A 23,765-nucleotide genomic window follows, 5' to 3' on the forward strand; every position below is an offset into this window, starting at 1 on the left:
CATTATCACTTTTATTTTTAGTGATAGCATATATGTGTTCGTAAATCCTCTCTCGGAATTTCCAATCAGTTTTACCTATGTAAAACGCCGGACAATTTTTGCAACTCATTAAGTAAATGATACTTTTAGAGTTGCAATTAAGTTTGTGTGAAATGTAATACCTATTGTTCTCCCTTGATTCAAATGAACTCCCTACCTTTATATACTTGTACATCTTGCAGGCTCCACAGGTAAAAGTACCCTTGAGTCTTGTATTATATCTAAACTTTTTGCTTTCGAGGAGGCTTTTCAGGTTAGTGCCACTTCTATAAAAATTGTAGGTTGGGGGCCAATTCTCTCCATTAGTGAGTTGTCTTTACACAAAAAGTGCCAATTTTTGTATAAAATGAATCTGACTTGGTCACTATCATTGTTGTAGGTGGTGATAAAGCATGTATTATAAAAGTGACTACAGTCACCATGGCTAACCATAACAGAGTTGTGCCTTAGGGACATCATCTCATCAATTGGTGTTAAAGATTGTCGATAGTTGTTAAGTGTATTAACTATATATGTGGAAGTAGCCTCTGAATTTGTAGCTTGGCTAGAAACTGTTGGAGTTAGTAGTGGGGTAAATGTTCCCCCATTACGTTTGTGTTTTATTTCACCAATTAGTTCATTAATTAAGGAAATAGGATATCCTCGATTCAGGAACATGTTTTTCAATAAATAACATTCTGCTGGAAAGTCTATTTCAAGTGAACACATCCTTGCTGCCCTAATAAGTTGTCCTTTTATTATAGATCTTTTCTGTTTATATGGATGCACGCTAGAAAAATGTAAGAAAGAGTTACAATATGAAGGTTTCCTATAAATAGTAGAATGGAACCTTTTATTAACTAGATCTTTAGTAAGTTTGACGTCCAAATATTCAATACTAATTGTATCAAATTTGTAAGTAAACTGAAAAAATGAAGTAGTAGAATTAAAGTAGTCAACTAATGATGCAGCTTCATTCACGTTACCTTTAAGGATGATAAAAATATCATCCAAAAATCTCGTGTAGTACACCAAAGAATTTGTGACATTAGGTCTATCAAAGATGAGCAACTTTTCCTAATAAGCCATAAAAAGATTAGCTAAACTAGCACCACATGGGGAGCCCATGGCTACCCCATGTTTTTGTAGATAGTATTCTCCATTAAACAAGAAAAAGTTGTTTGTCAATATGATGTCAATAAGTTCTCTGACCAAGTCAATTTCACAAATTGGGGCATTTTTTTCTCTCATCATTAGAGCTATCCATTCCACTCCTTCTAGATGTGGAATAGAAGTATATAAATCAACGTCAGTGGTGACAAAGTTGTGGTCCTGTTCCAAATGTATATTATTTAACTTATGTAGAAAGGACCAAGAATCTTTACACACTTGTGGAATGAGTTTTAGATATTTTTGTAGTATAGAATCCACTAGTTTCACACAAGGATATGTTAAGGATGCCCTCCCATCAATGAGGGGCCTCATCGGTGGATTAAGCATATCCTTGTGTACATTGGGGATACAGAACATAATAGGTGTCTTAGGAAAAGGAATATTGATATAATTGAATGTATCAATATCTATTTTTGCTTCAATGAATAAGTCTCTGAAAATAACTTCTAACATTTGACTGTGCCACATTAAACTCATGCAAAGAAGACTTAGAGTAGGCTGGGTTGTCTAAGACCGATTCCATCTTGCTATTGTAATCAGTAACATCAAGTATTACCAAACCCCCACCCTTGTCCAGTTTGATAATACACACTTGTAAAGATGTCAAGAGGTTCAAAGCTTGCACCTGCTCATAACTGACATTATGATGTTGATGGTAGACTGTGTGTGTCACAGTACCAGAAGATTGCTGGTTATTTTCTTCATCAGCAGTATTATCTTCAGGAGTGTTTACAAAATTATCAGTTGGAACAGAACCATTTGGAAAATTGACTGTCTTATTATTTTGCCAAATCTGGGCTGCTTGTGGTTTGGGATATGCCAGACCATTCCTATAAGCCAAACGGTCGTGGTTTAGTTTTTAATTTTGTTGATTTTAAGCCTATCCAAATGTTCTATACTAGTGAATACTCTCCCATAATCATATCGGTATCTGGGAAAGTCTAAGTCAGATTTAATGTCTTTGTCTAAGCCATTAACTTCCATAGAGATACTTTCAATTTGTAAAGAATAGTGCTTTACCATTAATTCCATTAACTGGAAACCTGAAAGATCAAAAAAGCACAACAGTTCTTTATGAAACGCTGAATCTGGTCGAAACTAGTAGGAAACTGATGGTAACAAAGACCTTTAGGAACTAGTTTCTCTGCTAAGCACTGTTTGAAGTAAACAACTTCAAGTTGAAGTTTTTTTAGTTTCAGCAGTTAGGTCAAATAATTTCAGTTTTTCAGAAATTAAGTGTGTACTCACTGGTGTAGATGTGGTGTTCTTGGCCGGTCATTCCTGGTTGAGGTCAAAGCCTGTACAAAGTTTTTCTGTGTTATTTACCCAGTCTAGTAGTGAAGGAACACCAATAAGCTCGGTAGCACCTATATTATTCTCAGCAGCATATGCTGTAGAATTAGTGTTGCAGCGAGTACCCTGGCCTGGTGGTAGTGACCCTAAATTCAATTCCATTCTGTCGCCAACAGAAGCAACAGTCACAGAATGGTTAGAAATGTTGTTGTGTAAATTGTTCTGGCTCAGCACTGAGTTGTTAGTTGTTAAACCTTCGCCTTGTCATTTATCAGCTAAGTCTAAGCGGTTAGCAAGGTTGTCTATGCGCTGGGTAAGCTTATTCAACAAGGCTGGTATATCCAATGTGTCTGGTTGTTGAGAAGAGCCGAATAGGTTCGGACTTGCTGGGCTGTTTGTGGATCTGGTAGCCATACCAAAAAAATGAAAAAGCAAAAACCAAGTAAACAAACAGAATAAACGGAAGAAGGATGTCCAAACAGCCACTCGCAAAGTTCTTCTTGAACGTTTAAAAAGTTTATTATATCTCCACATGTTTTTGTCACTCTATTAGAATGAGTTTCCTTGTCTTCATACAGTTGATTTTATATAGGTAACTTTTTGAATGTACACTTAATAATTTAATTAATTTGTTAAGGTTGCGTTTTAGCCCTGAACTTGTTTTCATTATTTAGAGACTATTGCTTTTATTACTTAAAGCTCTTATTATTTAGAGATTACTGACTGGCTGGCGTAATCACATGTGAACTTGCCGCCATTTTTAAACAAACTGCTACTTTGTGGTTCATTTGCTTTTGAAGAAGTTACTCTAATAGAGTAATGAAAACCTGTGGAGTTATAATAAACTTTTTAAACGTTAAAGAAGAACTTTGCGAGTGGCTGTTTGGACATCCTTCTTCGTTTTATTCTGTTAGCAAACAACTAGGCCAAAAACACAAGCCTGAATATGGAAAAATCAGAACAATTGTGGACAATTTCTAGTTAATACCTCACACACAGTGACATTTTCTGCTATAAGATTGTTTTAGCATTACTTATTTTTTAGCATATTTGTCATATTTTACTCTTTAGGGTGATTTCAGTAAAGCCTACATGGATTAATTTTCCATGTAGGCATAGTGGCATGGAGCTTACACAGAAGTAAGCAGCTGTGTGAGCCAGTAAATCAAGCTGAGGGGTGTGCATGAGTGTTGAAACATGGAAGTATCCGTGCCATGCAAATCACAGCATATGCAGGTGAATTGCCTGCAAATGAGGGTGTTGAAGAGATCCAGCAAGCAGATAGGCAGTCCTGCAGACCCTGTGTTGGTGTTCAAAGTGTACATGGAAAAATTCCTTGTACATGAGATAAAAAAGTGAACAGGGTCTATAAAGCCCAGTTAAAAGAATAGAAATAGCATAGCAGCCACATATATGTGCAAAACTGTGCCCTCTATGTCCAAAAAGTAATAGAAAATAATTTAAAATAATTATTTTTTTAATACTCATATTATGTATGTGCAGCATGCAGCAGTGGCAAACATGCTGTTATACAAAAAGAAAATATTTAAAAATGTAAAAACAAAAACAATAAAATATGTGACAATAATGCATTATAGGGCCTTGTATGGAGTATGCACAATTGTAGATTTATGTAGTTGCTAAGGAGGCAGGGTCTGGAATAGTGTAGTTTCCTGGTTGTGTGAACAGATCTGTATGCAAATGAGCTGGGGTTACTGAATAGCAAAAATGGGTATCCTTGTACACAGATCATATCTGTGTAGCCCCAGAACTGTATTGTTTTCCACAGAAGAGGTAGCTGACATCAAAACGCGGTGGGTCTGTATTTCTTTAAGCTCATTGGAGCTCAGCATCACCTGTTTGCGTGCCACTGAACAGAGCATGGGGTGTGTCCAATGCCTGATAAGCTTTGTTTAACTTCAGGGCACATATTTTAGCTAGTTTGAGTGTATTTCCACAGCACAACCCTGTGCTGAGCGTGCCCGTCTATGGGTGTGTGTCCATTGAATGGTGAGCATTATTTATATCTGCGGTGCGGGTTTGTGCACCATGCCATAGTGCTTAGTAGGGAAGGCTGTTTAAAAAAAGAAAAAGAAAATTGCCTGGGAAAGCCAGTCATATATAAATTACTGATGACCCCTGTACTACTTAAACTGGGTCATTAAAACACCGATAATGATGTACTTGGCAGGTGGCATGCATTATAACTAAAGCAATGCCAAGAGCTGCTGCAGCTCTGCTACATCTGTATGTGCTAGATGCTGAGGTCAGTGCTGCTGCTGCTACTGACAATAGCCCTAGACTGAGAAAGAGAAGAGTGTTCATGTCCAGGGTAACCTTCCAGGTGCTATATGAGCTGGAATTTGTATAGTGTACAGGGTGGACAGGGACATACTACAAGAACTCACCGAGTTCTGATGCCCTCAACTCAGATCTACAGCCAAACAGAGGGAAACCCATCCCAGTGAAACAAATGTACATGTAGCCCTTAGGATACTAGCTACAGGTACTTTCCAAAGACCAACTGGGGATATGATGGGGTCTCACAGGCATCAGCATCCAGGGTTCTCCATCAGTTCCTAGATGCCATGCTAACACATGCCAGTGAGCACATTTATTTACTTATCACCCCTGAGGAGAAGGCCAGCAGTATGTGACTCTTCTACCATGTAGCACACTACCCTGAGGTACTGGATGCCATAGACTACACTCATGTACACATCAAAGCACTGCCCGATGAAGAGGGTAGAGCCCACATCAACTGCAAAGGGTTTCACTCCATCACCTGCCAGGTCATGTGCAATGCCCGGGGCATTTATCATGAATGTGTGTGCTGGCAGCTCTGGCAGTTATCACGACTCCCATATCTGGCATGCAACACAGCTGTACCACATGTTTGCCAGTGGGGACATCCCATACTGCCATCTACTGGGAGATAGTGGCTATGCACTGGAACCATGGATGATGACACCCATCAGAAATGCACATCCACCCACCGAATGTCATAATGAGACACATGCACAAACTAGGAACATCATAGAGTGTATGTTTGGGCTGCTCAAGTCACGGTTCAGGTGGCTAGATATATCTGGTCGAGTCCTGCAGTACTGTCCGGCCACATGTGCACAGATGTTCACAGTATGTGCCATGCTACACAATATGATCCTGCAGAAACAGCTGCTGCAGGATCATTAGAAGGAAGGGATACACAGTCCCCCAACCAGTGCCTAGGTCCCCACACCCACACCCACAGGGGTACTTGGAGGAGGAACTCCCTGAGGCTGTCCCTGTAGGCAGATGTAGGTGTGCCCAGTACACCCTGGCTTTGGCCAAGAGACAATGCATAGCACATGCACTGACAACCTAGGGTCCTAGGTACTGACACCTTACTCCAACTTGCATACATCAGGAAAATTATGCCAGCCAGACTTCATAGCCTGTACCTAACTGTGTATTGGCTGTGTACTACATGCATCAGACAGACTCAGCCCTGAAACACAGGTCTCTCAACCACTGCATTTGAAAGGTAAGTCACTATCTTATTCAACAAATGCATGGGGTACTAGACTATGGTAGCATATGTATGGACGTGCTGCATGTATGAAAGGGAATAAAGTGTTCTGCTAGTCTACTTGCAGAGAACTAACAACTACTTTGGACAACAAGCAACTCTATCCAATTATGGGTGCCCCATAATATGCATTAGGTGACATTGCTGGAAACCCCACTACATTATGCAAGCAAAATTCCAAACAGTGGGGTCATAGGACAGACGCATGACTGTCACTGCCAGAGTTCCCTGTTCCCTACCCCCAACACATCAGTGTTCCCATACAGCTGCAGTAACAGTATGTTTGCATGGATATATCAGCAGACCACACAATTCCAGGGCTGTGACAAAGTACCTAGCCACATGTTGTATTTTCCACAAAATGCAGGGGTCACAGTGTATGTCTGTATGTTGTTGATAGTGTGAGGAATTAAACCTCCCTTTCTGGATGCTGGTGTGGCTCACTAGGCGAAGGACATTATCATGGTAGTTGGTGTTGATGGTTCAAAGCTGGCCACACCTACAATTTTTGCATGTGAGTTACTCATGTGAAAGGATTCCTGTAGATTGTCATAACACCGTAATCTGTTACTGCAAAGAAGCTGGGCAAAGCAAGTGAAAATAGGGGAAAATAGGTCCAAACCTACGGACATTATACATGCTTGGAGCAACCTTGAAGGTGGCTAGCATAACAGCAGGTTGCAACAGATGAGATTAGTTGCAGTATGTAAAGGCCATCACTTAACTTTGTCAGTACTTACAACAATTCAGTGGACTGCATTTTATAGTTTATTACTGGAGAAACACAACTGTATGAAGAACAGGGCAGATATATGGAGTGGAATTCTGGACATTCTGCAAAACCATGTACAGTGAGCGGTATGATGACTTTCACCCTGTGTGTAGTGTTACATCATGTACCCCAGTCACATCATACCTTTCAACTTCTTAGAGCAGGGAATCTGGATAAAGCCATGTACAATAGTGGGACAAAGGCCCAAATATAAGGAGAAGGATTAACTACAGGCCAGACAAATGTGGAAACTTGGTAGAATAACAGGTCTTGCATTAGCATGAATCTCCTGATGTGTATGGAGTCAATACCTGAAATGTCTCTCATCATTATATGTATATATATATATATATATATATATATATATATATATATATATATATATATATATATATATATATATATATATATATATATATATATATATATTCTTCACATATATCTACATAACACAGTTACATAACATACACACAAAGCAACAGTTAAGATTACATCCCTGTGTGTATATATATATATATATATATATATATATATATATATATATATATATATGTACATACATATATATATATATATATATATATATATATATATATATATATATATATATATATACATATGTGTGTATATATATATATATATATATATATATATATATATATATATATATATATATATATATATATATATACACACATACACACACACATATGTATATGTGTGAGGGGATGTATGAATGTCCCCACTTACACAGCAGAATGCTGGGTTATCTACACCTACCCTACACATTATAACAGTTGTCTCATGGTAACGGACCAGGGCCACAAAAGGAAATAATCAACTCACCCAGAGAACCCTGTGTCTATGGAATGTCACTCTGTAAACAAACAACGGTGAGCAGGTGGTGTAATGTGCAATGGTTGCAACACAGGACTTGGACAGGCCATTTTGTCACTAGCCAATTGTCCACCTAAAAAACTGCAACTGTCCAGACACAGTGATACTGGTAACTGTACACACATAGCAGGATCATTAACAGGTAACCCACTCCTGGGATGCTAGATACAATAAGAGCATCAAGCAGGTTCACTCTGCAGGTCACATATACTGTATAATACAAGGCCACTTTGCATAGTCTACAAGTACTGTGGCTGCATCCACATGCACAACAGATATAACCTGTGGTGCATGCAATAAGTACTGTGAGCTATAGTTTGTAATAGTAGGTAGGTAAGGGTTCTAATCTCAGATCAGCCACCTGGAGTGTGTTTGTGTGTGTAGATATTTCTCCTACAGCAGTACAGACATGCCCATCTGGCCTATATCTGTGCAATGGTTATTAATTTTATGGTCCTGTGACTAGCGTCTCCCTCAACATTGGCCTCCCATACAAGGCCTGCTAATGTCATTCACCTTAACAGCACTGGCTGACAATCTAATAGCAGATAAGCTCCATGCAGTTTACTGGCCTGTGACTAGCTGATGGCCCTAAATAGTCCTCATCTACATAGGCATAACTGCTGTCTACCACCACCTAGATTTGAATGCATGGAACACCCAGGTGACACGTAGCAAGGGTGGCAGACCTTGCACAGAATATGCATACATGATTACGCTGACTGCCCCCATTGTCCATGACACACTGTTCTACACATATGCACCTAGGTAACTACACATGTATACAGCCGTCCCTTGCTAATGTCATATTTCTGCTGTTCTGCCATGCCATCCTGTGTCACTATATTGCTGTCAAGTCTCCATAGCTTAGCCATTCAAACTGCTGGAACAGAAACATACACAGGTTTGTGAGACACCTGTCATTCTGTAACACTACTGCCAGTCTTCATGCAACAAAGATATGCAAAGTTTGATATGTAGTCATGACACATGTCAGCATACAGCATCTTTCATGGCCCACAACACCTGCCATGGCATAACAATACCGCACTACATAAGTACATGCAAAGTAAAATAGTTACCCTGTGCACCAGACACATATTTGCATGTTTCTGCATTGATGGTATGGATGGCAGGGATGTGGCACAGGCATCATCACATGCACAGGGTGTGGTGTGGGAGTGCCAGAGGCCTAGGCTGTGCCAAACAGATGACAGCATGTTTGTGAGTCAGGAAGGGATGCTGGTTAGATGGGACATGGAGTGGTGCTGTGTATGTCTGTTGGTGACCTGCAAGTGACAGTGATGTTTAAGTGTGTACATGTACACAGTCAAGCACACTGCTAACCCTAGACATATATATATATATATTGGACAGCTGTGGACTGTACATGGCAGAGTGGACAGTTCACCATCTCTGGCCATGTACATGGGAACTGCCTCTGCCAGGAGTGGCACTGGCACAACCATGCCCAGGGTCAGATATGGTGCTAGTAGCTGATGGTGAATGTTGTCTACTGGGCCTGTGTTCCCCATGAGACTGCACAGGACCATGTGCCCATGGCCTGTCATGTCATGGTGTGGACAGCACACTTCCTTCTGTTGTGCTGGAGGTACTGCCACTGCGGGAGCATGAAAGTACATGGCCATGTGAAGTCTCAGCAAATGGTGTTGCTGACCTACATCCATGTGTCTGATGCCCTACTCCAACCAGATGCACCAGCACAGACAATGTCCGGTGAAAGACAGACACTGTCTCAGCCCTCTGTCTGTCCACTACATCACTGAAATGATCCATTGCATCACCAATGCGGTGGAGGCAGTCATGGATGCCAGACTGTGCTGCATCTATAATCTTGAGCATCTATCTGGTGTTGCATTAGGAGCATGCCTGTGCCTCCATGATGGACCAAAACATACAGCAAGTAACCCATGATGTGACACCTGTGACAGGTGGTGGATGGGCAGCAGTCCTCCTTTGAGCACCCCTGTTAATTTGCCTGTGTGGGACCTCACCAGCTCTCTTGCTATGGTCAGTGTCTACACTCACCCATGCCGTAGTTGCCACACTGTCCTGTTCAAGGTCACCACCCTCTGACTGTGCAATATCTGTGGCCTCAAGGGACTCAGTATGTGTGGGCATACTGACTGTGTATGGGGACAATGGGGGAGGAAGTGGAATGTCAACCCCTGGGACAGATTCAGCCCTCAACAAACCCACCTGTGCCTCACTATGGCCACCATCATCACAGTCCGATGAGACATTGACATCAGGTTGTGAGGGGGACAGACTCTAACCCCCATGTTCAACTGTGAGGAGGAAGAAAAAATCAGTACATCATTACCTGCACTATTATGTATGGTAATCCACACAGACACATACATGTGAGAAGCCACAGCTGCATTACATATCCCACATCTTATTTCTGATCCCATGCGCAACACACAAACACACGACATACACAGACAAGACAGGCCCTTTATAACATGCACTGCAGCTACATCTGATTAAGGTTGCCAGTACAATACACCTGTGAGGTAAGCAATATGGCAGTGTATCTCATAGATCTACACCTAAAACCCAGTGCACTTTTCTTGAGCATAATATGCCAGTTGTAGTATCACTGCCTCAGGTATGTATCATCTCTTTATTGTGTGTGAACAGTCATCTTGGAGTGATTGCCTCCTGTATAGCAGGCTGCATAGTCCTTCTTAAAATTAAGTGTAAATGTGTTAATGTTCCTGCAAATACACAGATGTGATTACCCATTCTATGCACTTCAGTTAACTGCTCTGAAATGGCACATACAACTATTCTACCCTGGCTAAGTATAGCAGTTGTGCCTAGGGCAACATGGCAGTCCTTAACATTCTCTTAATATATTTGATCTGTAAAACAACAGTATCACACCTAGCAGGTACAGGACCTTGGACTCCAGTCACACCTGACATACCTATGAAAATTTGAGGGAGAGGTATTGTCAGCAATACCAGATATTGCATTGTTACAAGGTAGTATTTGCATACATTCACATGTACATTAGCTAATGTGTTACTGCCTACATTGCTGGCAGTCTGAGTATGTGTGCACAACTGTGTGTTAAAACAAACCCTCCTTAATGCAGATAGATCTAACACCCATGTACTGGTATGCAAAACTTGCCACAATGACTGATACAGTATTACACTGATGAATACAGTAAGCTTACCTGGACGCTCCTATGATGTGGATGCTGTGGCACCTACCTCCAGGATGTATGGGGTGATGGATGCCTGGGAGCGGGTGGTTGATCCCAGATTCACCAGGAATTCCTCTGTGGCTGAGAGTGGTTGTCCTGCTGCAGGCCCTCCACTGGTGGTAGTATGGTCCCTGGCCACAGCAGCTGCCCTTTGCCATGAGGCATTGACCATATCTGTGGCCCGGTGTCAGACCTGCTCATAGGTCCTATCCTGTTGGCCAATTTGGTTCATCATCATGATGAGGTCAGTCAGTCCACAGTGCTGCACATTGGTCATGATATTGGCGACTCCTGGACAGCAGAATATGATGGTGCAGTCTGAGACCATCCAGGATAAAATGATTTTCTGTGGCTGTAAATGGTGGATGCCTCCTGTGATACATTATTCCTGAAAGACAACAAGAGGGGAACACATCACAGAACCAGATACATGGACATCGACTATGTATAGATGCTACACAACCAAAATGTGCTGCACTATCCACTGCTCCCTCACACAACATACCCCAGTCTATCAACACACTAAATGTGTGGCTATCACCAAGATAGTAGCAATACTGGTTATGTCCCTGTGTGCCATGACAGAGTCTCCTGTATGTCTCTACTCCCATCACTGCAGTCTACTATGGTATGTCCCCTACAGGCAAAGTCTCACTACTATGTCATATAACCACTGTCAGACAAATAGCTCTGTACTATTACAACTATATGAGGACAGTCCAGTAAAATCAGTGTGCCACAATGACAGACAGCAAAGTAAACCTGCTGTAGTATATCTTCCCTGTAGGCATCATACCGCTCCACTATACAGATGTTTCTGGAATGTGAACGTGGGCCTCATAGACGTGGTCCTTTTGGCACACACGTGGATGTCTGACAAATGGTTGGTCAATCTTTCATGGTTGTTGTCAGAATACAGAGAATCTGGCTGTCACATGCCAGACCCCTCAGAAAACACTTATGCTACAGTAATATCTGTTAGTCTATTCATAGTCTTACTTTGCATGGCCAATATGTATACTCTGTCACTGAGTTTGGACCAGTGTACACCGCTAATTATTGCTATGACCTGAATTCCTGATGTAAGGGGTTGACAGGTATGTTAGCCATAGCTCTCAAGCAGTGAGGTACGAATGGCAACAAAACAGTGACCTAGCCAGAGTACATCATGGACAGTCGGGGATACATTTACAGTGTCATAACTATTGCTGTGTGACATTGACAGACTGAGAGGAGGTGAATTACAGTACATTGTTTGATATTACAGCTGTGCACACCCTTACTTACTGTCAATATGTATAACTCATAATCCACTAGCTTTCTTGCAATAGCCGACTGTTGTAGGAGGGAGCAATAGGGGCAGACCTGTGATTTGATTCAAAGCAGGGACAGTTGAGAGGCATGGCTGTAGCTGTTAGACAGCAGAGTATCACCAACATGTCAATACTATAGATGTACTACAGGCCTACTGTCATAATCCCTATTCCCCATACCTCCGTCCTCCCATCTGCATCCCATTATATGGGGACATGTATTACACACCTGGTAGAATGAAGTAATCCTAGTTTGACCAGAACTTCTGCAAACAGCTTGCAAAACTGTTGCTTGTCTGAGTAAAGCAACATACAGACCTGTTCCCCATAAGCAGCTGGTAATGCACATTAACAGGTGATTGCCTGTACACCAGTCTGTGGCTAAGAATTGCTAATTGCATCCAAAACAGCTGGGTTGCAATTTCATTGGCCAATGGCATGGCACCACAGTGCAAAATTTAAGGGTCTCATGTAGGCCTTGGCCCCTTTCTTAGTCTATGAGATGGACATTAGTGAGGTATGGAGACAACAGCATCACAGAGAGCAGGTACAAATACTGTCCACTGTTGAGAATTATGAGGTTATGTCCACAGTTTTGCATGATATGTTTGGTCATTATCCCATGACATTGTGATTATCTGGCAGTTCAGTGGTAAACATTATGTGTTGCGGTTATTAAGGAGAGAGAAACATGTGAGTGTCAGATGTCATACCTGTCAGAATAAGCATATTGATGCAGTAGTTGCTATTCTATCAGCTCACTATCTTTGTAGGGGCAAACATGAAACATGTCTGTGTCACTGGACCTTTGTCCCCCACCCTTTATGTATGGTTTTGTCTGGATCCCTTGTTCTAGGGGGTTGTTGAGTATAGTAGATCTGTAGCAGCTAGCTTAACACACAGCTGCATATGTTCCAGGATGCAGCTGCTAATGCAGCCTAGGGCACATAGAGGGGAGTGTGAACACTTTGGAGGACAGCAAGCTGTATGTGTAATTGAGGCAGCAGTGTCACATCTGGTGTTACAGCAGATCCAGGTTAACAGTACCCTTTATAGTACACTCGAGGCATGTGCTTAAGGACATCTGTTATATAACAGTGCCAATCACAGTGTAGGAGGTGACATATAATTAGGCTATACAAATATTTGCAGTGTACAGGCCTTTGACTTGCAAACATGGGTAGCAGTTAATTCAGTAGCAGAAACCTGTGTGGGTTAAAATTGCATGACTCAGTCATTACTTGCTGTGTTCACAGCAATGTAATTGAAGTGTGACACACTGGATTCAAACCCAGGACTGTGGGTGGCAAAAAGTACTACATGCAAGGCATTTCAGAGACTGAGCTACTGAGTCAGTGCTGCACCAGCTGTATTTGCAAGATATGTGTGCATATGTACAGTCTGTGACATGCATTGTCTGCATCCATCATTATGTGCATGGCTTTCAAAGGCAGGTGTTCTGCAGCAGGGTCCTAGTTGTACACATTTACATTGCCATTGCTGTTTTAGCAGGTGTGTTTAAAGATGTTGCTGATAAAATGGTACATTTACCTGCTATCCCAGGCCTCACATACAGCCGTTATTATTTATTTGGCTGTGTACCGATGTACCTTTCACATTAGGGTCCCAGGGACAGTCCTATTTTTCCCATTAGATGTATTTGCTGTTTGTCAGTGGCAATCAGTATATTTTGTTGAAAATACCTGTTTTAATTAAGAGCTGAGTGGCCAAGTGGGCTAATGGACTATATTGTAGTTGACAGAGGCCTGTGTTCAAGATGTGGCACAGCTTATTATTTTGTAGATGTGCCTAACACTGTGAGAAACACATAAGATCATTAAGCACATTAAAGCACATTTAAGCAGGTTTGCAATGCAGCGCGTTGCTTAGCTCCATGCAAACCCACGCTAAAAATTTTAAAAGAAAATAAAAAGTGGGTGATAGGACAGTGATAAAATGGGGGCAAGCAGGGGGAAATCATACTGAATGGCAGGTAGGGATGTGCAAGAAGGGTGTAGGAAAGGAGCATAGCTTTCCATTTCTTGTACAGCATCAGCTGTGCATTTCTATATATTTTCTACATGAATTTGGACCCTCAATCCCCAGAGAGAGGGGTAAGGACAACCTAAATGTGTTGTCAAGCCAATTGCACATACTTAGTTGTGTCCAGTGGACAAATTTGCAAAATGGAGAGCTACGTATGGGGTGATATATATATATATATATATATATATATATATATATATATATATATATATATATATATATTTTGTGGAACAGGTGCCCATTTTTTTTTTTTTTTTTTATAAGGAGAGAGTGGAATGTTGGGGAAGGGATGTAGACATGTGTGGGGAGGTAAGATGGTAGGAGATGTTACATTTGCAAACAGAAAAGAGAGCATACAGGGGCAGTGTGTGACACATGAGGGGGTAAACACCTTGGATGGAGATGGTGTTGTGGAGTTAGAGATGCATGTGCCTCCAGATGGCAGCAGCATGACTGACATCCCCACCCATGGGAAGTCGACAGTGCTCCTTCACTGCCCCAAAGGTTGCTGTGCTGGAGGCTGGGCAACAGTGTCACCAGGCCCCACCAGGATGTTGAGTCTGCCCTCAATCCTACACAAGCATTGTTCATAGCTCCTATGCACAATCCTGTGAACCATGGCTCATAGTTGATCTTGGGTGACTACCGCCCCTTTGTTACCACTCCTGGGGGGGATGGGCTCCATCTTCTCAGGCAGTTTCACCTAAGGGTGGTGCAGGGCCAGCAGAGGGGGCACCATTTGTTTGGGTCCCAGACATGCTGATACCTGGTGCCACGCTGGCTGAGGTAGGGTAGGTGGATCAGCAGTAACCAGCCTACCCTGCTGTGTTGTGGAGATAGAGATATAGTGATGTGTATAGTTTAATTATGAACAAAACATTTTGTTAGTTATAACAGCATGCTAGAATATTGGAAATAACCCACTAACATATCAATGCATATTATATGGAACACAACAATAAATAATATAACAGTCAGTATATTAATACATAAAAGTAATAAAACACATGCCCCAGAATAAAGTTTAGAGAACAATGTATGTTAACAGTAAACAATAACCAGTGAGTAACAATAATAAATGCAGATAAAGATAAGGTGTGGGGAGCAAGAGAAACACAGTCCATTAATACCAATATAGGCTAAATAGTTTAAGAGTACTGATATCTACTCTACAGGTCTGTCCTTCCTTTATGTATAACAGTGCCCTATAGCTGCTGTAGTGCATGCATACCTCTCAAGTTATTCGCATGGGACATTATGGGCCAAGCAGTAACACCTGCAGGTGCACAACTATAGAGAACACTTACACATCAGGTGGACCTATATAACTACCAAGGTGTACTGTGGACTGATGTAGTATTTTATTTTATTTTATTATTATTGACCTTTTTGCCTTTATTTTATGAAGTCTTATCACATTCCTGGTCAATGTTGTTAACAGTCTGTTACATCTGAACACACAAATTATTTACTCATAATAAAGGCTACCTCACCCATTTACATGTATTTCTTGTGGGGAGAACATCTGTCAAAAAATACATAACTGATTCAGTAATATTTATTACTACGTGGCACTGGACTTGAACTCTGGTCTGTGTGTGGCAAAATGTATGTCATATACAGCATTTAACAAACTGAGCTACTGAGCCACTGCTGACTGCTGACTGACTTTAATTTGTCTAGAGCTCACCTGGAAACATAATATGACCCGTATTGTACTTCAGTTTTATACTAGACTGCAGTGACAGTTGAACACACATGCATGAAATTCATGCATGACAGAAATACTAGGTAAACTATACATTACTACATAGAATGCAGGTGAACACAATATGCTGTTAGTGGGTGGAAATATCTGTGAAGTGTACAAACCAAATCAGATTATTGGATTGGTTACCTCACCCATATACAGTTGCAGTTAGTATATTTGCAGTCTACAGCTATTACACTGTTATATTTGCCTGCAGCACCGTACCTTGGAGCCTAAATGCATATAGCTGAAATGCAATGCTTAACACAAGACAATCCCGATATACACAGTGTAACTTGGGTGTTATTGATATTGCTTCAGATGTTATTGCAGAATAATGCATTTCTTGTAATGCAGCACTGAATCTGCAGTTATTGTATAACACTCTTTATTAGCTATACCTTGAGGCAGGTAGTGGTATTCTTTTGTGTTTTTATTTCAGTGCAGTTGTAATAATTGATTTCATGCAAAACAACCCTAATTACACACATATTGCATAACACAGCTTTATTAGAAGTATCTTCATGCAGTTACTGGTATAGTTTTGAGTCCTTATTGCACAACAGTTGATGTAATGGAGGTGTTCCAATACAGCTGTAATTCTACAATTATTGCAGTAGAAACTTTATTTCATTTACTTTGTCAGGGGGTAATGGTTTAATCTTCCCTGTTTATTGCACTATAGTTGGCAGCAGTCACTTATTGCAGTACAGGTCTATGTCCGCATTCATTGCAATACACAAATGTTTGCTATATATACCCACTAGCAGTTAATGCTTTACTCTTTCTTGCTTATTTGACTGTAGATTGCAAATTAATCTGTACTCACTACACTCATGGTGCAACCTGGCCAAACACCCAGCATGTGCCTCTAGGTTGCGAGCTCTGTTCTCTGCAGCTGCAGGGAAAGAAGTACACCATTATGCATACCTGAGTATCAAACATTCAGATTAGGTATTGATAAAAAAATGGTAACAGTACTCACAAACTTGTGGGGCATTCCCAGCCCAAACTTCCCAGATCCAGGTGTCCAGAAGATGCCCCTTCCAATGCTTCAGGCCATTATGTTGGTGACAGACCTGCTCACCTGTGTGGGGGATACCTGTAGCACTGTTAGGATCATGTGCCAGCCAGTCCCAGACCTCTGCCTTGCACTCTGAGCCCTGGAACTGCCCCTATAGCAGGCGGTCATCATGGTCTTTCACCAGGAGTCCAACCATGACCTGGACTCCAGAATGCCTGACTGCTGTGCCTGGAAGCATGTACCTTCTCCAACACCAGCCATAGTTACTGCACAGTTCAAACTTCAACTGGTTATGCTGTATTTCCACCTGTTGAGCTTAATATAGCCTGTTTTCCCACCCTGAGGCACCATTGGTCATTTTTTTAAAAATGTGCCGCATCATTTGGCACTGTGCAAACCAGCACAGCTGAGCTAAGCAATGCTTAGCAGTGTGCAAACCAGCTAAGCACAGCCAAGCAATGTCAACCACTACTAATTAGTGAATAAGCAGAGATTGTTTAAGCAGTGCTTTGCAGGTCTTATCACATCTAACAGAGCTTAGTTGAGCGCAGCAGATCAGGATTGAAAAATAATCACAATAATTTGTCTTTGGAAAATAAATGCTTCATCTCCCTTCCATGTATTTAAACCCTGCATCTACTGCACATAAGGCCATATCTCTAACCACTTAGCTACGTGGATATGTGTAATGTTGCTATATTTTTACATATACCTCTGAGCTAACTTTAAACACTTTAGGCACCACACCAGGTCATGCAAACCTGCTAAGTTATGGTTAACCTTGACCTTTGAATCATAAATTAAATTCATCTGGTTTCTATTTTTAGGTGTTTGGCATGTGTCAATTGCTGTACTCAGTGCCGCACAAACTTGAAAAAAAAACAAATAAAATTAAATACATTGATATAAGGCACTTGGACAGTGCAGTGGGCATATTACTCATCTGCGGACACAGTTAGTCACACACTCCCTACACTGATTCAATAACTGTGTTCCATGGCTCTCCCTCAGCAACACACCATCATTAATTTGCATGGCATGCTGCCAAGAGGGAACTGCATGCACTGACACGGCAAATTCCGTGTAAGCTCTACACTTTGGCTACACGTATTTTATTAAATCTGGGGGTTTATCTCCTTGAGTGAGTAGGAATTATTCAAAAAATGAAAATATGTTGAAACCAAAATATAAGCTGCTTCTTTTTTCAAATTCTAAGTAGTTCATTTCTGCAACTTCATGATTCTAGATCTCACAACAAAATACACCCTGAACATTTTAAAGAAACACAAAGCCTCAATTAATTAACATTAGTAACAAATAACAAATTCATCTGTTTTTAGATTTAAATTTTGATAAATTTTACTTCGTTATCTTTTATTTATATTTTCTTCCATTTTTAGGTTGCTATCATTGTACAGTTTAAACTTTGAAAAAAAAATCATTTCAAAGAATTTACAAAAAAAAGTTGAGAAATTATGAAATTCCTGTACTTTATAGCCATTTATGGCAAAGAGCAAGGTAAAATATTAATCATTAATCTATAAAATTATAAATGTTATAACTAATTTAAACTGTTTACATGTCTAGACCATTCAAACAGAGAAATTCCATAGACATTGTAACTAACACTGAGCTGCATTTGACACTGCCTATGACCCAGCATTGCATGCAATGATATATAGCATACAGGAAGAGTTTTGTTGCAGAATGACAAAAAGCTGGCTTTGAGCTCTTTTATCTCTCTATGGAGCTACCATAAATTATAGCAATGGGCAAGACCTGGTTTATAATTAAAATAAATTCTTTACCCTACCTAACACCAGGCTATGCAGTTGCCTATGACACCAGGGTGCTAAGCTTGACCACTCTTAGCCAAATGGAAGGATATGATTAACTCATCATGACAAAACCATCACATTAATTGATCATACATCCTCTGTCTGGGTTCTCTTTGGGGTCTCCTTTCTGAATATGAGCTACAGTTATGTGAGAAAAAAAGAGTCAAAAGCTGTTCCTGAGTTCCAATGGTCACTTTTAGAATCTCGGCCAAGTTCTTTTGTAAACACTGTTTAATAAATACTTTTTCCTTTCTCTTAAGATTCTTTTTCACAGTCGCTAAATAACATTCATATGAATTATGGCTGTTTTATTAAAAATATATAATTAGAAATCTCTAGCTAGTTCTTTCTTTCTAAGAAACCTGTCTTTGTTATGTTTTATGTCATCTCTGTATTTTAGCTTTGTTGTTTTAGATTTACCTTGTACATTTAACAAACCCCTGCTTCTCCTAGAAAATGTGTGCCATTGCATTTTAACATGGTAATTTTACATTTGATGAGGAGGTTTCCCTATGGGTGGCCAATTGTGAAAAAGATCAGGTTGCAAAAAAACAAAAAAAAAATCTTATTTTATATTTATTCATCAGGTTGAATCTTTATCTGGTTGTGTTCATCTGGCTAGAGCTGCAGCCAGTAAATACTGAGTCATACAGAAGAAACATTTGGTGATGATTCCATTTCCTCAACTTAGTTCTATAATCACTCCTTTTCTGTCAACTGTACTTTTATTTCTGATTTCATATTCTCCAATATTTCTTTACATCTTGTATACCATATATCTGTAATGTCTACTAAAATCCATCTTACTACCCCATTAATGAGAGGTTTGCGTATTTCCCCTCCTCTGACAACATCCTGGATTTTACTTAGTCTATTAGTCTACTGACCCAGTTAATTTTCCACATCAACTAGATAGTCTTATTTTATTTGATTTAGATTTTAACATTCTTTTTTGTTTACTTTGTTTCAATTAATATCCCTTTTCTGACAATAGATCCCTGAAAAGCTGTTGATAGTAGAGTCATTTTGAATAGTCTGATACTTTGTCTCGGTTCATTTTTTCCTCATGTTTTTTTTTTTTTTTCCTGCTAAATTTCATTCATAGATCCTCCCAGGGATTCAGATCTATTGAGTACAGGATTTCTGTGCATGCATAATGAGCCCCAAGGATTATTAACAAATGTTTGCAAAGAGTCAAGTGTGTACAAGAAGCTGATTCTTGTCATGGCCACAGTGAGGGACCAGTGGGGAGATTATTCATTGATCCTCCCAGGGATTCAGATCCAATGAGTCAAGGATCATGGCCAAGTCAAGACTGTTTACTATGCATGCATGATGAACAGCAAGGATTGTTAACAATGGATGCGGACAGTCAGGTGTGTGCAACAAGCTGCTTCTCATCATGGTCACAGTAGTGACCAATGGGAAGATTGTGCTGGATCAACTCATGACCACAATAATGTACAGGCAGCTATCATAAATAGCTGCTTGTTCATTATTATGACAGTGAGTTGGTGCTATCATAAACAATTAGTGAGCACAAGCCTGTTAGTAGTCATTGTGAAACTCTGAACATAGTTAATAGTGCTTGTGTGCAGATCTACTTTTGCAACTCAAGGATGCATATATACAGAGAAATGTGTTTTATAAGTAAGTAAGGGAAGAATGTCTAAGATAAGAAGGTAAAGGTGGTGGCAGATCTACTGAGACACAGATATAGTAGACACAAGTCTACAATGTGCGGTGCTGATAAATCTAGGGATGGAGAAGACAATGGAAAATGGGGTATAATACATATACACAGACTGCAAATTGAAGTACCTGAAGTTAAAAACTGTGAAATGCAGCCAGAGCAGTGACATTGAGAGAGATAAATCCTTGCCTAGAGCTCAGGTGACCATGGTTTGATTAGCTACTTGGGTGACTGAGGGGGTGTGCAGCTAAGTGGGCACTACCTGTGATGATCACTATTCAAGGTTAGGGATGATGAAGTGAGGGGCATGCTTCAAGGTGGGGAAAGGATGGTGGACTTGGTAAAGCTGCTGTGGAGGTGGAGTGATACACTGCATGTCCTCATTGCATTCATATGAATGAAACCATAGAACTTCAAAGGGCAGGGGGAACAATGATGTAGGTCATAAAAAGTAATACCACCATCTGACAGTTTTGGCAGGAACCCAGAGCATCCTTAGGTTCCACTCAGGTTCCAGATTTCACCAGAGGAAGATCTGGAAATGGCCGTGGGACATTGGGTAGATGGTGTCGAATGAAGCAGGGGAACCACACAAGGCTTTGAAAAGCAGACAGGGTAGGTTGGGTACAGAAATGTAACAAGAAACTGAACTCAGATATGACATCAGCACTGTACCTTTACTATAATGCAAATTTGAGTTCAAAGCAAGGACCGTTTTAACTGGCATTCTACAAAGAACTTCACTCACAAACTGAGCCACAGAAGCTATAATAATGATGGTGCCAGTGAAGCACATTACAGGTATCATTATACATTTTCAGAATGGAAAGAAAAAGGAAGAAAAAAAACATACAATTCTGAGGGAATTTAAATCCACTCTGCTCATTGACAATGTACAAAACACTTGATTTACAATGTTGGAAATGTTACAGTAAAGACATAAGTGATGGCCTATTTCATACTTGCATACTATGGTGGAATGATGCTCATCTCATTTGCACATCTGATGGCAGCTAAGGGTAATATATCTAGCAACTGACACTGATTGGATGAAGATGCTTGTATTCAATGAGCAGTGCTTATCCTTGTTAGTTGTACATGGGAATCAAAGGTGGTCTTTGTGACCCATCATGCACAGTAGAATCACAAAAAGGTAAGTGATTCTGAAGCCCTAAATGTGCTTGTGCGTGTGTGTGGTACGTTCATCTATGTTATAACCAGATTAAAGATCAGAAATGGGATTAGAGGAAAGAGATGAAAAATGAAAGGAAGCAGAGGGTAGAACAAAAGGTGATCAAATATGGAATGAGCAGAATGACGGTGGAGAAGGGCAGAAATACTCATTTGTATAGGACAGTGTCCATTTTGTATTTATGAAGAAAAGGGTAAATTGAAGAAGGAAGGAAGAGAAATAAGAAAAAGGTAAATAGGTAGGTTACACAGCAGGGGAAGACAAGCATGAGTGACAGGTTAAGGGTAAACACACTGACGGAGGGAGCACAGAATGATGAAAGAAACATCAGACAAACAGAGGGAAGACAATGTTGAGAGGACGCGTCAACAACTAACAGGGATAGGCATGGACAAAGAACGGTAGGGAATGCCTGGCTGGCTGTTAGGATGGAGTGTTCACAGCTGCAGTTCCTGCCAGCTGAGACACAGTGCGAGATTAGTTGTCTCCCTGGGTGCCATTATCACTAAGTACTAGTTCAGATGCTGGAGCCACAGCAGGACATTGACTCAACTTAATTAATTGCCAGAAAAGGTTCTCCATTTGACTAGTTTGGACATCAAATGTCCTGTCAATAATACCCATCAATGTATCTGTTATTTGCTGATGGGAGACAAAGGTGTTACCATTGCTTAAACTGCTAATGGTGAGTACAACTGTATCAGCATCCAGTTCAGGGTATGTGGCAGGCTGGGACCCAGATGTGCTGGTCCTTCTGGTGTTGGTGGTGATGGCATTGTTGCTGCTGCCTGACTGGAGCCAATGGGCCTTGTCAGTAGGTTTGGTACAGGCTGTTGTGCTGCTGCATAAAATAGCAAAACAAAATTGAGAAATACAAAGTAATAAATAAATGTGTCTAAAGAGGGGATAGCAATCAAGGAGTGGGGGAGTGATGTACAAATACAATGAAAAACTGAAGCCCTTATTATGTTCAGATTGATAGAAGTAAACAAAATATGCTTATAGGATGAAACTAAATGTAATTACTTTAACAACCCTGTCAAGTATATATATATAAAACAGAGAGGAACTGAATCAAGAACCATCATCATATGTAGTTTGACAGACAGTTGATTAATGCTTACCTCTCAACCCCTTAATGCAACACAAAACTAATAACAATGGGAGGGCAAAGGCCCAAAAATAGGGACCTATTTTAAAATTTAAAAATTAAAAATTAAAAATTTGTCATAAACTTAGATAGTTGCCACAATAACAAATTTTGTGTTAGAAGAATATGAAGTCTGAAACTTTAAAGTCTGTCATTATTTAGTGACTTCAGTTCTCAATGATTTGCCAGAAAACCACACATTTTATGAGGAGCAAACCAAACATATGAGTCAAAAATCCAGACAGTCTGTGAAAAAATGGACACCTGAGAGAGAGGTATGGATTCATGTGATGAACTATTTAGACAGGCAAAAAAATGCCTGTAGTCCGAGATGCAGTATTGTGATGTTTGAAACTGATGTACATATACAAAGAAAGTACAGTTGCATAAAATCTTACCATAATGATAGATTTCCTTGCCTTAACTGCTGCAGTATTCTCAAGATATGGGGATTCCCTACCATGGAAGCTTGACATCCGGCCAGCCTACCAAAGACTCCCATTGCATTAAAGGTTTGCTGAACATCACCTAAATGCTCCTTGCATAGCATAGGGCAGAAAGGTGATGCTCAGGCCTACCATAGTCAGAACTGATTGCCCCATTAGAAACACCAGTCCAATGAGCTCAAAAAGTAATTTGCACATTTAGGAAGGCAAAAGACTAGGGGGATGGAGGGAGGGAGTGAATACTGCAGCAGTGAAGGGAAGGACACCTACCACTATGGTAAGATTTTATACAACTGTACTATATCCTTACACTCACAGCTGCAGTATTCTTAACATATGGGAGATTGCCAA

Source organism: Protopterus annectens, chromosome 12.part0 (assembly GCF_019279795.1).
Source record: "Protopterus annectens isolate FY-2018-M chromosome 12.part0, PAN1.0, whole genome shotgun sequence".
NCBI lineage: Eukaryota > Metazoa > Chordata > Ceratodontiformes > Protopteridae > Protopterus > Protopterus annectens.